General features: G+C 47.1%; 1 protein-coding gene across 4 annotated transcripts in view; it reads right to left on the bottom strand.

Annotated features, from left to right (window-relative positions):
- The window catches only part of LOC100743731 (putative uncharacterized protein DDB_G0271606), a 111,867-nt gene that overhangs the window by 58,193 nt on the left and 42,577 nt on the right, over positions 1 to 11,097 (bottom strand). The gene's annotated exons all lie outside the window — the stretch shown is intronic.

Below are 11,097 nucleotides of genomic sequence, written 5' to 3'. Positions count from 1 at the left end.
AACTGCGTGGCTTTGCGGCCGCCGCGAGTGTCGAGCCGCGCTCATCGCCGAGCTCGACTCTGTTCGGCTGCGTTCGGCCTTGTTCGACTTCGGTATTCGGCGGTATTCGGCCGACCACCGAAATGCGTCGAGCGCGGCGCACTCCCTTGCCGGTTAGCCGGTAACTTTCACGAGGGATGCATGGACAGAAACCGAATTAAATTGATTAGGATCTTCATCGGATCCCCGGGACCGACGAATTACCTCCACCAGCTGCATATTATGCCAGACAGTACGATAGACTCAGCCATAAACCTCTGCGCGGACAGAAACGCGTCGCGTAATTCGATTTTCGCGCCGATTCGCGTCCGGCAGGACAACGCGCGTGCTACGTTCGATCGAGCGCGTTTCGGGATGTTGATTTTTCGGCTTGTCTAGAATTAACTCGATTCTTCCGCGATGTTGCAACGATATACATTGTTCGTGGATTTGGTGGAGAGCTGGGAACGCCCAACTGCTCTTCGGACACTGTTAATCGGATCGTGCGAATTATCTAAGCCATCCCCATTATGGACGATAGTAGCTGGAGATATTTGGGTTATGAAATCTGTGAGCGAGCTTTGCGGTGTATATATATATTTACTGTCTATTACTTAACGGGATGTTGTTTCAACTTTCACAGCCATTATATCGCAGAGATCTCGTGGAGAAGATACTTCTTTCCCCAATTTAGGGGATCTTTCTCTTCGTTGGCCGACGTCGAAGAAAAACGCCGATAAGAAAACAGACGCGAAACGGATGGTTCCGGCCAGTAGACTATCATTCCGTACACGCTACGGTTAATTACACGTACGTCCTCGGTTCTCCTGTCGTGTAATTCCCCTGGTTCCTGAGAAAAACGTAGCATCTCGGTAAAACTGGATCTCGAACGAGCTTCTCGACTCAACGGATAAAAATAACGGTTCGCTTGCAACCCTGTATATTATTCACGGTGGATATGAATTATTTACGAAAGTCTCCAAGTAAAGTTGGCCAATTTTTACGGAGTACCGCCTTTGTTCGATGGAATTATTCAATTGCAACTTCCGATTTGAATAAATCTTTCCAAACCTTTCCTTTTTGTCCTCGTATATCTGTGTAATCGTAAATCGTGCGATCGCGCGTGCAATTGAAAAGCGTAGATAATTAAAATTGCATCTCGTGCGATGGCGCGAGGCGGAACGAAAATATTGCTGGCTGTAAAAATCGAAACGTTGTACAATGCGCAGGGAGACGGTGAACGAATTGCACGCATAGTAGCCGAGACTGCAGACATCTGGGTTCTACGTTATGACGCACGTATTCCAATCACCTAACGCGCTCCATAATTCGGCTGCTCAAATCCCGATGCTGTCGGCCAGACGGATTGGCCTGCATAATGAAGCGTTGTAAGGGTAACATACGTCCCTCTATAGTCTTCCTCTTGTCTCCGAACACGTGCAACTTGGTGCGAAAGACGATGATCGATCTCGCGCTACGCCAGCCACGAACCTCCAAAATTCGACTAAACCTGACCACCTAAACTCCAAAGCAGCTGCTTCATTTCGCTAAACAATCCGTCGTAAGTTGTAAAGCGCGTGACGACTGCGCACGATGATTCACGGTCTTTTTACGCGAGGGGATAAGAGGAAACAATGGTGAAGGAAGGTGTTAAGCAAGAATGTAACCGGTTGCCGTGACCAGGGTGCGAAAATCTGCCGTGAGATTGATTCGATCGACTCGAGGAAGCTTTGAAACTTCGTGGCGAAGCCCGGCAGGTTCGTTTAATCGACAATGTGCCAGGCGAGTTCGTGGGAGAGACCAGGAGAGAGCTGCAGGTTCGTTAACTGGGATCGCGTTCTTCGCATTGTCGCAGCGATTGCGCAATTTCCAACGTGAACTTTGTCGCGCCACGGAGTTTAAACAACGCCTTCGAGGCCAACACCCGCGTTAGTCCTCTCCAATTACGGAGCTTCCGGTCTGAACGCGACTCGTCGCGCCGCGCCGTGTTACCCGTTCGTTTTCGTTGCTCCGAACCGACTCCGAGGTCTTCCTTCGATAAAAAAAAGAACCCGCGTGTTCCATCGAAGTCGACCACCTTCGTGGCCCGCGTAATCCAATGAATAATTCAAGCAATCTAAATGACGTTCGAAATGGAGAAAATCAAGGTAATTCTACGGGTTTTCTATCAAACCGTTCGCGTAGAACGCGTGTCTGCAAGCTGTGTCGTAGCTAGGTGGTTTATACACGGTCAGGTTACCGGTTTTAAGACTCTTTAATCTTTTAAGGACCGAGCTTTAATCACCGGGACTTATCCTTTCTTAAAGAGCACTTTTTTTCACTCGCAATTCTATCCCTCAGTTCCTTTCAGTTTCTTTTGTCGTCGTTTTTCCGACGGAGAAGCGCAGGTTTTTGGAGCGAACTGTTAACAAAACGCTCGATCATTTGTCGATGCTCGTATTGTAGGCGATCCGCGTAGTACAGGCAAATTTTCAGTCGGTTACATTACGCCAACAACGAGTACACAAAGCTCGATTATATCTGTATAACGATTTCGAGCGGCTTATTGCTTTGTCGACCGTTTATTATCGAATGGATTGGGGAAAGCGGATTCGGCCAGCCGGATCCGAAAAGCCGACAGCTAATATTTTTACCGGGCGTGCAATGAAATTTCGCGCAATCTGTCCGTACCTTTCTCCTGAACCGCGCGGCCGTGTTTTCCGCCGTTGTTCGACCCGCTGTGCACCGTACAAAAATGCGCGTGAAACGATAAAAAAGTAACGTCGCGTTAAAGGCTCGCCGAAACGAAATTTTCCGCCGTGACGAGCATACACGACAGTCGAATGCAGGCTAAGTTCGTTCAGCGAATATTATTTTAACGAGATTCGCTTGCGTCTATCCTCCGATCGCGATTCAAACCACACCGCGCCATCGCGCTGCTTCGTTTGTTCCTGGTTTATTTTAGAAGATCTACCATAACTTTCTTCGTGTTCGGCGTTGCAGCTCGCTGCTATAGCACGCCAGCGATTTATTTTAAAAGTAATGCAGTGGAACTTGGTTTGTACGAAGTACGGTTGATACGATCGCGCCACCGTAAATTCCCTCTCGTAAGATTAAGTAGGTACACGCTGATTAATTGGCATCTCGACTCGGCGTATTCATTGTTTCGTGAATCATAGCAAAGGAACGAGCAACCGTTCGACATCGTAGAAGAAATTTTATCATTTCGTTCGCTCAACTCGCATAGCATCGGTCCGAGAGAAAACCGAAAAACAGGTAACGCAGTAAGAAGAATTTCCAGGAATTTTCTTTCCTCTGACCTAGTTTCGCGACGAGACCAGCGACCAGAGACAGGTTATGCTAGTTAGCTTGCCCGGATAATGAATGGCGCGCAAATGTCAACGGAACCAGCTCCACCTCCACTCGACGCGCTCCTATCGATACGAGTTATTTACATAAGTGTTTCGTGCTCGTATCGTACACGGCAGATATGCCATTAATCGTGGTAACAAGAACGAAATCGATGGGATCGAGGAAAGACGTGGATAACGCGCGAACGAGCGATTCTCCCGGAGAAAGGTGGATCGCTCTTGAAAATCGTTATCAAATTTACTCGTCCGGCAATTGGGTCGGTGATGTTTTTCCAGCAATTTCTGCTCCACCAGTTTTTACGTTGCTCTTTGTGTTCCCCGGCCTTTTTGATGCCTTCATTGATCGACTCTATACATACTTCATCGCTGATTGTAATTGGACCGTTCCAAAAATGGGACGGAGAGGTAATTATCAAAATTGAAGCGAGTTGATTGAAGCCGAATTGCATTCTACTCGGAGAATTTCTTGGAAAAAGGGACGATAATGTACGATGAAAGCTATCCCACGACACTCGAAACGCGTTCCACGAGTATTCCTTAAACAAAGGAGTTTCTAGGACCCTCGACCGGGTCCCCTAATTTCCAAAGTCGAAGGAAAACAGACCTTCCGCTCTCGTGGCTCTTTCCCACAATCGCACTCGTCTCTGCTTTACCACCACTGTACAACCATATCAGTTTCCATGCGCAATGAAGACAGTTTCGTGTTTATCGTTTTTCCAGGATCTCGGAGTCGCGTAACATCTCTTCGAGATCTAGTTCGCTGATCTGTCGGATCTCGACGTAGTCGGTTGGGAAGAACCTTGGATCGAAGGCTTCACGCAGGGCTGGAAGCTCGTGCGTGCTCGCCGATTGACGTGGGAAGATGGAAGCGTGTAATTGAGCGAGTGAAAATGATCACGTTTCCTTCCTCCGTCGAATTCCTGGCTCGTGGAAACGTCATAATTTCGTTTCGCCCGATTCCACGACCGTCTTTCAACGCGATCTTTCGTCTTCCAGACGAAAGATAAGTCTGTGCGCCCGCGTGTAACTTTGACTCGCGTGAAAATTGGGTCGCGTTTCGAAATTCTCGCCAACTAATTAACGAAACTTGCCGATACGTGCAGCGCGTAATATTCGCGCTGAAACGATGCCGGTGCCGCCCTTGCGTTCGAAATATTCTATAATAACTTGAAAGTCTCCCTTCGGTGATTTAATTTTACGAAATAGCACGATTATAACGAGTATGTACGGGTATTCGAACGTAAATACTTTTGCGATAATCGAATTTCACGACTCTTTATGTCGTTAGTAGAACTCGATCGAATCCAGGGAACGATCCGTAATCGGTAATTACCGGTCGGTTCTATGCGATTATTTCCAGCGAATATTTTAGCAGGCGACCGCACGGTAATCCGATAACGGCATTCACGAGCGTGTCCCTTCGACCAAAAGCGAGCGTTGCCTCGTTACGTCGTTTTTACCGCGCGAGAAACCACCGACGAGCGAAATAAACTCGAAATATCGTAGAGCCGGTTACGCGGCTCTGCGGTTTGCGTATTAACCGCGTTGCTGTTGCTTTCGTTATCATTTCTGCCTGTGTAACTATGCCGCTTCGACTATGTCAAAATCGATTTTCGTAGAACGAGCAGCAGAACGAGAGGATCGATCGGAGAAGCGAGGAAAACGCGATCCTCGTCTACTTGAGAATTCGAAGAAAAAACTTTGCGGGAAACGAGCCACTCTCGACGAGAGAGAGAGAGAGAGAGAGAGAGAGAGAAAGAGAGAAAGTGATTCTCCGTGGTGTCCGGAGCGCAAATTGCAAGGAAAGTCGGGGACACAAAAACGCGCGTCATCCATAATCGTTTAGGACGTTCGAAGAGCGATCACAGGTCGTTCTCGGTCGTCCAAGCTGTTACGATCGCGGTGGCTTCCGTCGTGAACAGGGGAAAGTTGCTCGGCGTTTAATTTAAGCCGAGAACGATCGACCGAACTCCTTAACCCGTCGATCGCGACGTCGTTAAATAGTTTCGTCAGGGAACTCGGTTAGACGAGTGTCGCGCGCCGAACGAAACTCACAGCTAGATGCGGCTGAGAGATAATCTCCCAATGAGAACCACGTAATTCCGAAATGTGGATGTATCTACGCCGAGCGCCGAACCGCTCGGTTAATTAAACCCACTGACTGAAATCATTAAGATAATTGCACTCGTACCAGGAGGATCGAGGAAGCCCATATCGAATCCCAGCTCCAATGAAACGTTCCACCGTTCGAATCTGTTAGCCCGAAACGCGGGCCTATTGGTCGATAGGGAATGGGAAATATTTTATTATCGACAGATTGCGAGGTTCAGGCCCGCGGCCAACGTTGATTGATAAATTAATGGGAAACGAACGAACGCAGCGTCCCGAACCGTTTAAACGACCGGTTGTCGCTCTCAGCTTCTGTCTTTCTTTCTCTCTCTCTCTGTTTCTGTTCTCTCGTTGCTTGACAAGAAACATTTTATTCCCGCGTTCTTTCTGCTTCCGTTCGCTCCGTGGAAATGCGTGTTTTTTAATTACTCGCGGTTCGCGACACAATGCTGTGCCGTCGTGAGCGATCGACCAAACTTGACAGTCATTTACTTCTTTTTCTTTCGCCCGCCTTTTTTTCCTAACAGGAAACAGAGCATTCACTGGCGGACAAACGCTCGTTACTCGCAGCAGGTGCCGCGGCGGGTCTGGACGAACAAGAGTCTTCGGACCACACCAGTCTTCGCCACTGTCGTGACACGAAACAGAGCCACGTTGATTGCAACGTGGAAAAAATAGGACCTTTGTGTATGGTTTAAGTCGATGCTCTCGTACTCTCGTACTCACCAGTTCGTTTTCGCCGTGAAAAACAAACAAACGGCTCGGATACCGTATCCTTTTTTCTTTTTATTAGTTGTTTACATTCATAATTTGCCCAGTTTGGACATTTGGTAGAAGTTCTTAACTGTTAGATTATCACGTGGGTGGCTACTCCCAGTGGGATACCATCTTCGTGTTTGTTAGGTTGTGTCTCTTGTCAGGTCTCCTACGTGTTTCCTTTTCAGTCTTCTATCCATGTTTGAGGTGTTGATCGTTTCCACAGATAGCCGACCGTATCCTTGCTCGAGATGAACGACGATTATTCTCTTTTCCTCTCGTGGAGTTTCGCGAGAACTTTACGATCTCGTGACGTTGTGCAGAGAATGGGAAAGAAAGTGAATCTAATGGCGTTTTGGGCGTCGTCGACGAATCGACGTTTCGTGACGGACGTTCGTGCACTCGCGGGAAAACGAAAGTGAACTGGAGCGTCACTCGCTTTTTAGTTGCGCGATGGCCAAACGTCACGGAAGAATTCCCGAACGTGTCGTGATTTTTCACCAGCCGGAACAGACGACCGATCTCTAATTCTATCGACTGAAATTTCGTTCGAGTCCGGCGGGAATTGGGAACCTAGTTTCCCCGCAATGAAATTATATTGCGAGCAAGTTAAATATTATTATTTCCCAGTTATGCTCTGCCTCTGCTTCCTAGTTCACAAACTCCTCCCCCTCGGCGAAGATAATTCTTGAGTGGCTGAGAGCGAAACAATGGGGCGAGTATTTCTACGACCTACATTTCAAGCGAGCATTTGATATTTAAATACGTGGCCTGAAGCTCGACCCGGCCTTTACCTTCATTCCTTTAATCAGTACCCGATTTCCTGGCGTCTTTTCGCGGACAAAGAAGAACTCGCGTCCGCCTATGCTCGACTATCGCGCTTCGTTTGTTCAAAACCGATGCAGCATAGGATCGATCGCGTAACCGCGTCCACGGAGCAAAAATAGTATGAGAGAACGTCGGTAAAATTCACCGTTCTCGTTTGTCTCGACGATGGTGTCGATCAAAGTTCCAAAGCAAACGTGAACTTCTGACGAAACACCTGATTCGTCGAACGTGGCCACCCCCCCTGTTGAAGAGAAAAAAGACCCTGGCGCTTCGTCACGAACACGCGCGTCACACAGTGTTCGACCGGCGGCTACATACAGGCACTGACTCATAATTCAGCGTTTATTGAACAATGGCCTGTGGTTACTATAGGAACGTGACGATGGAACGACAACAACAGCACGCAATCGCCACAACCCTGGGCTATAGACATCGGCGTCTAGCTACGTCTCGAGCCAAGCCAATTTCTATGGATTCGTTCGACGATCAATGGATATAGATTTCGTTCTTTAGTAGGTGTCGTTGAAAGATCGCCGCGGGATGACGCGATAAAGCCCCAGAGAAATCGATTTCCACGCATTTCCCCTTATCATCCGGAGGCCAGATACGTCTCATTGACGAAAAGTGGCTTTTTTACGTGGATGGCTTCGGACGCGTTCTCCGAAGCGTCCTCGAGGCTACGAACATCGATACGTGCCGTCGCGTCTACTTCATCTTAACGGGCTTTTGACGAACGACAGAAGCGGAGGCTTTCGACGAAAAGAGAGAGAGAGAGAAAAAAAAGGAAAAAGAAACACAAAAAAAGCGGTTAGGTTTCGAAGCTGTGCGTTTCGTCGATAGAATAATTCCCCTGGTACGAAGTAGCTGGGAAAATCGATTCGGAAAGGACTATTTAAACCAACGAAACGATCCGAATTCCCAGCTAACCGATTGTTTTCTCGTGGTCTGGTTCGCGGTAGGGGACCGGCCAATTAACCGGCCATCTTTTATCCAATTAACGCGAAATCCGTTTGTGTAGTCGAAACAGCCAGGCATCGATCGCGCCAAAGTTTGACGAATGCCAGCTACATTTGCAATTGCGCTTCGCGTTGACAAAAGCAGGCGCTGTGTTACTCATCGTTCGCAACGGACCAAATGTAGTTAATCGTTCAAGTTTCGATAGAACGGTTTTCGAGAGTACATCTCTGTATCCACGCATGCAGCCGCGAGCAACCTGTAATTTCTCTCGTTATCGGGATCGATCGGGTCCACGATTAAACACGAACCGTGAACGATAAGCATCTGTTGCGAATGCCTGTAATATCTTTCGATATCGACCTAAAAGCGTATTAGTATCTCGCCTCGTAAAACTTCCCACCGAGATACCGGCGAACCATGATTATAGACGTGAAGTTACTCGCGTGCTCTTTCGTCCCGTTCCTTTCTCCGCGGGCGTTAACTCGCCGTTTATACCTTGTCACTTCTCCCAATCTACCTATCTATTTTGACTTTGCTTCTGTTTCGGTGATTTATCTTGCCGCGTTAACGAAGAAATCAGATTGTAATTGCGATTCTTGTACCTCGGTGGAAACTCCGTGTAACTGCCAGACCACTTTACTACCGAGGTTCAACAACGATTAATCAGGGCATAGTGTCGGTAACTGATAGGAGTAGATTGTCCCTTAATTAAACCTATTTTACGATTCGACCTAACGAGATCAGATCGTCGAGCTACCACGTTTAATTCGGAAAACTAACATCCCGAATTACGTAAGGCGTAAGGAAACGAAACGAAGAACGAGACGGTTAGTTGCGATATCGATCCCAAGCGGAAGTTTTTCATCGTTTGAACAGCAGGGCGACCTCGTCACGAAGCTTATTATCCATATTCCATCGACATAATCGATCGCACGTGTCCGCGATGATATACGTGGCAGGAGAAGAAGAAGAAGAAGAATGCGTGGCGAGAGAAGTACGTGCGTACGTGAAACCGTGACCCCGATTCCCGTCGACGAGTTAATATCAATGTTTGTACACGATTTTGGTCTTTTTTCCTCCTCACTGTTACACCGATTCGCGAACGCAACTCTCCCGATGCAATTTGATCCTCGTAAATAAAGTTTGTTTAACGTGCTCGACACCGGCGATAAATTATCGCGCCGTCTCCGCTACGGCTCTTGGTTATATTTTACTTTGAAAACTTGCCTGTCCACGTATAAATCGCGCCGGTCTTTCCTCTCCGTTTCCACGAGCCTAACTCCAGTCTTCTAGAAATCTGGCGTGCTTTCTGAAATATTAGATGCCACGCTGTTACACGACCGTTTTAAAACGAATCCAATTGTTTTAGCCATCAAATTGCACCTTAACAGAGTTTGGCGTAATTGACGATCGTGGAGTATCTTTCACAGCGAACTCGGATTTCTCGCAACGTTGCTCCGATATTGTCAACAAACCCGTGAAAACGTGCGACGAACGTGTAAATTTTCAAGCCTCAGGTTAGACCTGGTGTATTGTATGATACTGTATGATAAATACGTAACCTTATCGTAGAGAGTTCAGCACAAGTTCCTTAGATTTGCTGCTTTTAAATTAGATATTAGAACGTCGTAGCACGATCACAACTATCTTTTTATTTCGAATAATATCTGTATGAGTAAGGTGAATATAGAATGTAGGAATCTGTCGTTTTTACTCAAAATTATTGCCGGGACAATGAACTCGTCTCTTTTGGAACAAATCAAACTGTATGCAACGTCCAAATGTAGGTGTTAAAAAGAGATCGATACTTGGACATTTTCCCACGTTGCCGTGATCCATTAAATGAAATTATTAAATTAGCGAATCGATACGCTGAAAATGTCAACTTTTTATCTGGACGTTTATCCGCTTTCAAAACGGACCTGTACGATACTTTCGCGTCGTGTCACGCTTCTTAATATTTTCCTTTCTTACGGCACTTGCTATCGAATTCTCTCGTACTGATTCTTGGCTCCGTATAATAATAACTTTCCGTGCAGATTATCGTAGACAAACCATGACACGGTTCTAGCTTTGGCTGGCAAGAAGACGAGAAAAAGGAATACAGATCCGATCGATTCGCGATGAATCATCATTTTCGATCGTAACGTATCGCACAAATTATAATCGCATCGCTCGATGAGTATTTATATTCCACTTTTCTGCATAATAACACAGATCCCAATTGGTTCATTGCTTTCGCGTTATTTCATATTTTATGGCGTGGACGTGCAGCTCAAAAGTCATTAGCGTCGATAACGCTAATTGACGTGTAAAACACGAGCGTCGGTATCGATATCACCGGAAAGGGATGGATATTCGAAGCATCCGGCGGAGCGGTGTGTTTCCTAGTTGCGAAAAGTTGCCGGTGTTCGGCACAGATGCAAAACGTGCAGGGCACAGCTCGGGCGAAAATTTGCCGGTGACAACACGCGCATTGTGTTCCAAGACAATAGCCGGAGGGCTCGTTTAGGGCGGCCGACTGTAACGGCGTGCTGGTGCAGCTTTCGGTAAATCCGTGCAACAGCTGGAATCATCGCAATCGACGTAGAAGCGGGCCGTGGCCGGAAGTGAGGGTCGTTACGCGACGCGGTCACCCTGTATATAAATTTTGCGTGCCTCCAAATCCCGCGTAACCCCATTCCTCCTCTCTGCTCATCCCAGTGCTCCTCCCTCGATCGATATCGACACATTGGCCATTTGCACCCGCTTCTTAATTACTGCTTCTTCCCCGCGTACTTAATTACTGCTTCGTCGAGCGAATCCTGAAATGAACTGTTGCCGTTTCGCAACGTCATTTGCCCCGTCTTTCTGATTTCCGAGGGAAGATCTTCCTTCGATGGTTGTTCGGTTTGTCTGTATTTTCTGTTTGATCATTCTCCGACTCTCGATAGCGAAAGAAGAGTTTAACCAGCGTTTAAAATCAACCCTATTACTTAGCTTCTAGCAGCTCCGATATTTCTTTGCTTCGTGTGTATTCATCTTAATAATTCCGTAGCTTTTAGTATCGAAAGAAGAAGAATTTACTGAAAGATTCAAA

Source organism: Bombus impatiens, unplaced genomic scaffold, assembly GCF_000188095.3.
Source record: "Bombus impatiens unplaced genomic scaffold, BIMP_2.2 scf_0091, whole genome shotgun sequence".
Classification (NCBI taxonomy): domain Eukaryota; kingdom Metazoa; phylum Arthropoda; class Insecta; order Hymenoptera; family Apidae; genus Bombus; species Bombus impatiens.
Note: the sequence above shows the minus strand (reverse complement) of the source record. Positions and strands in the feature narration are given on the sequence as shown.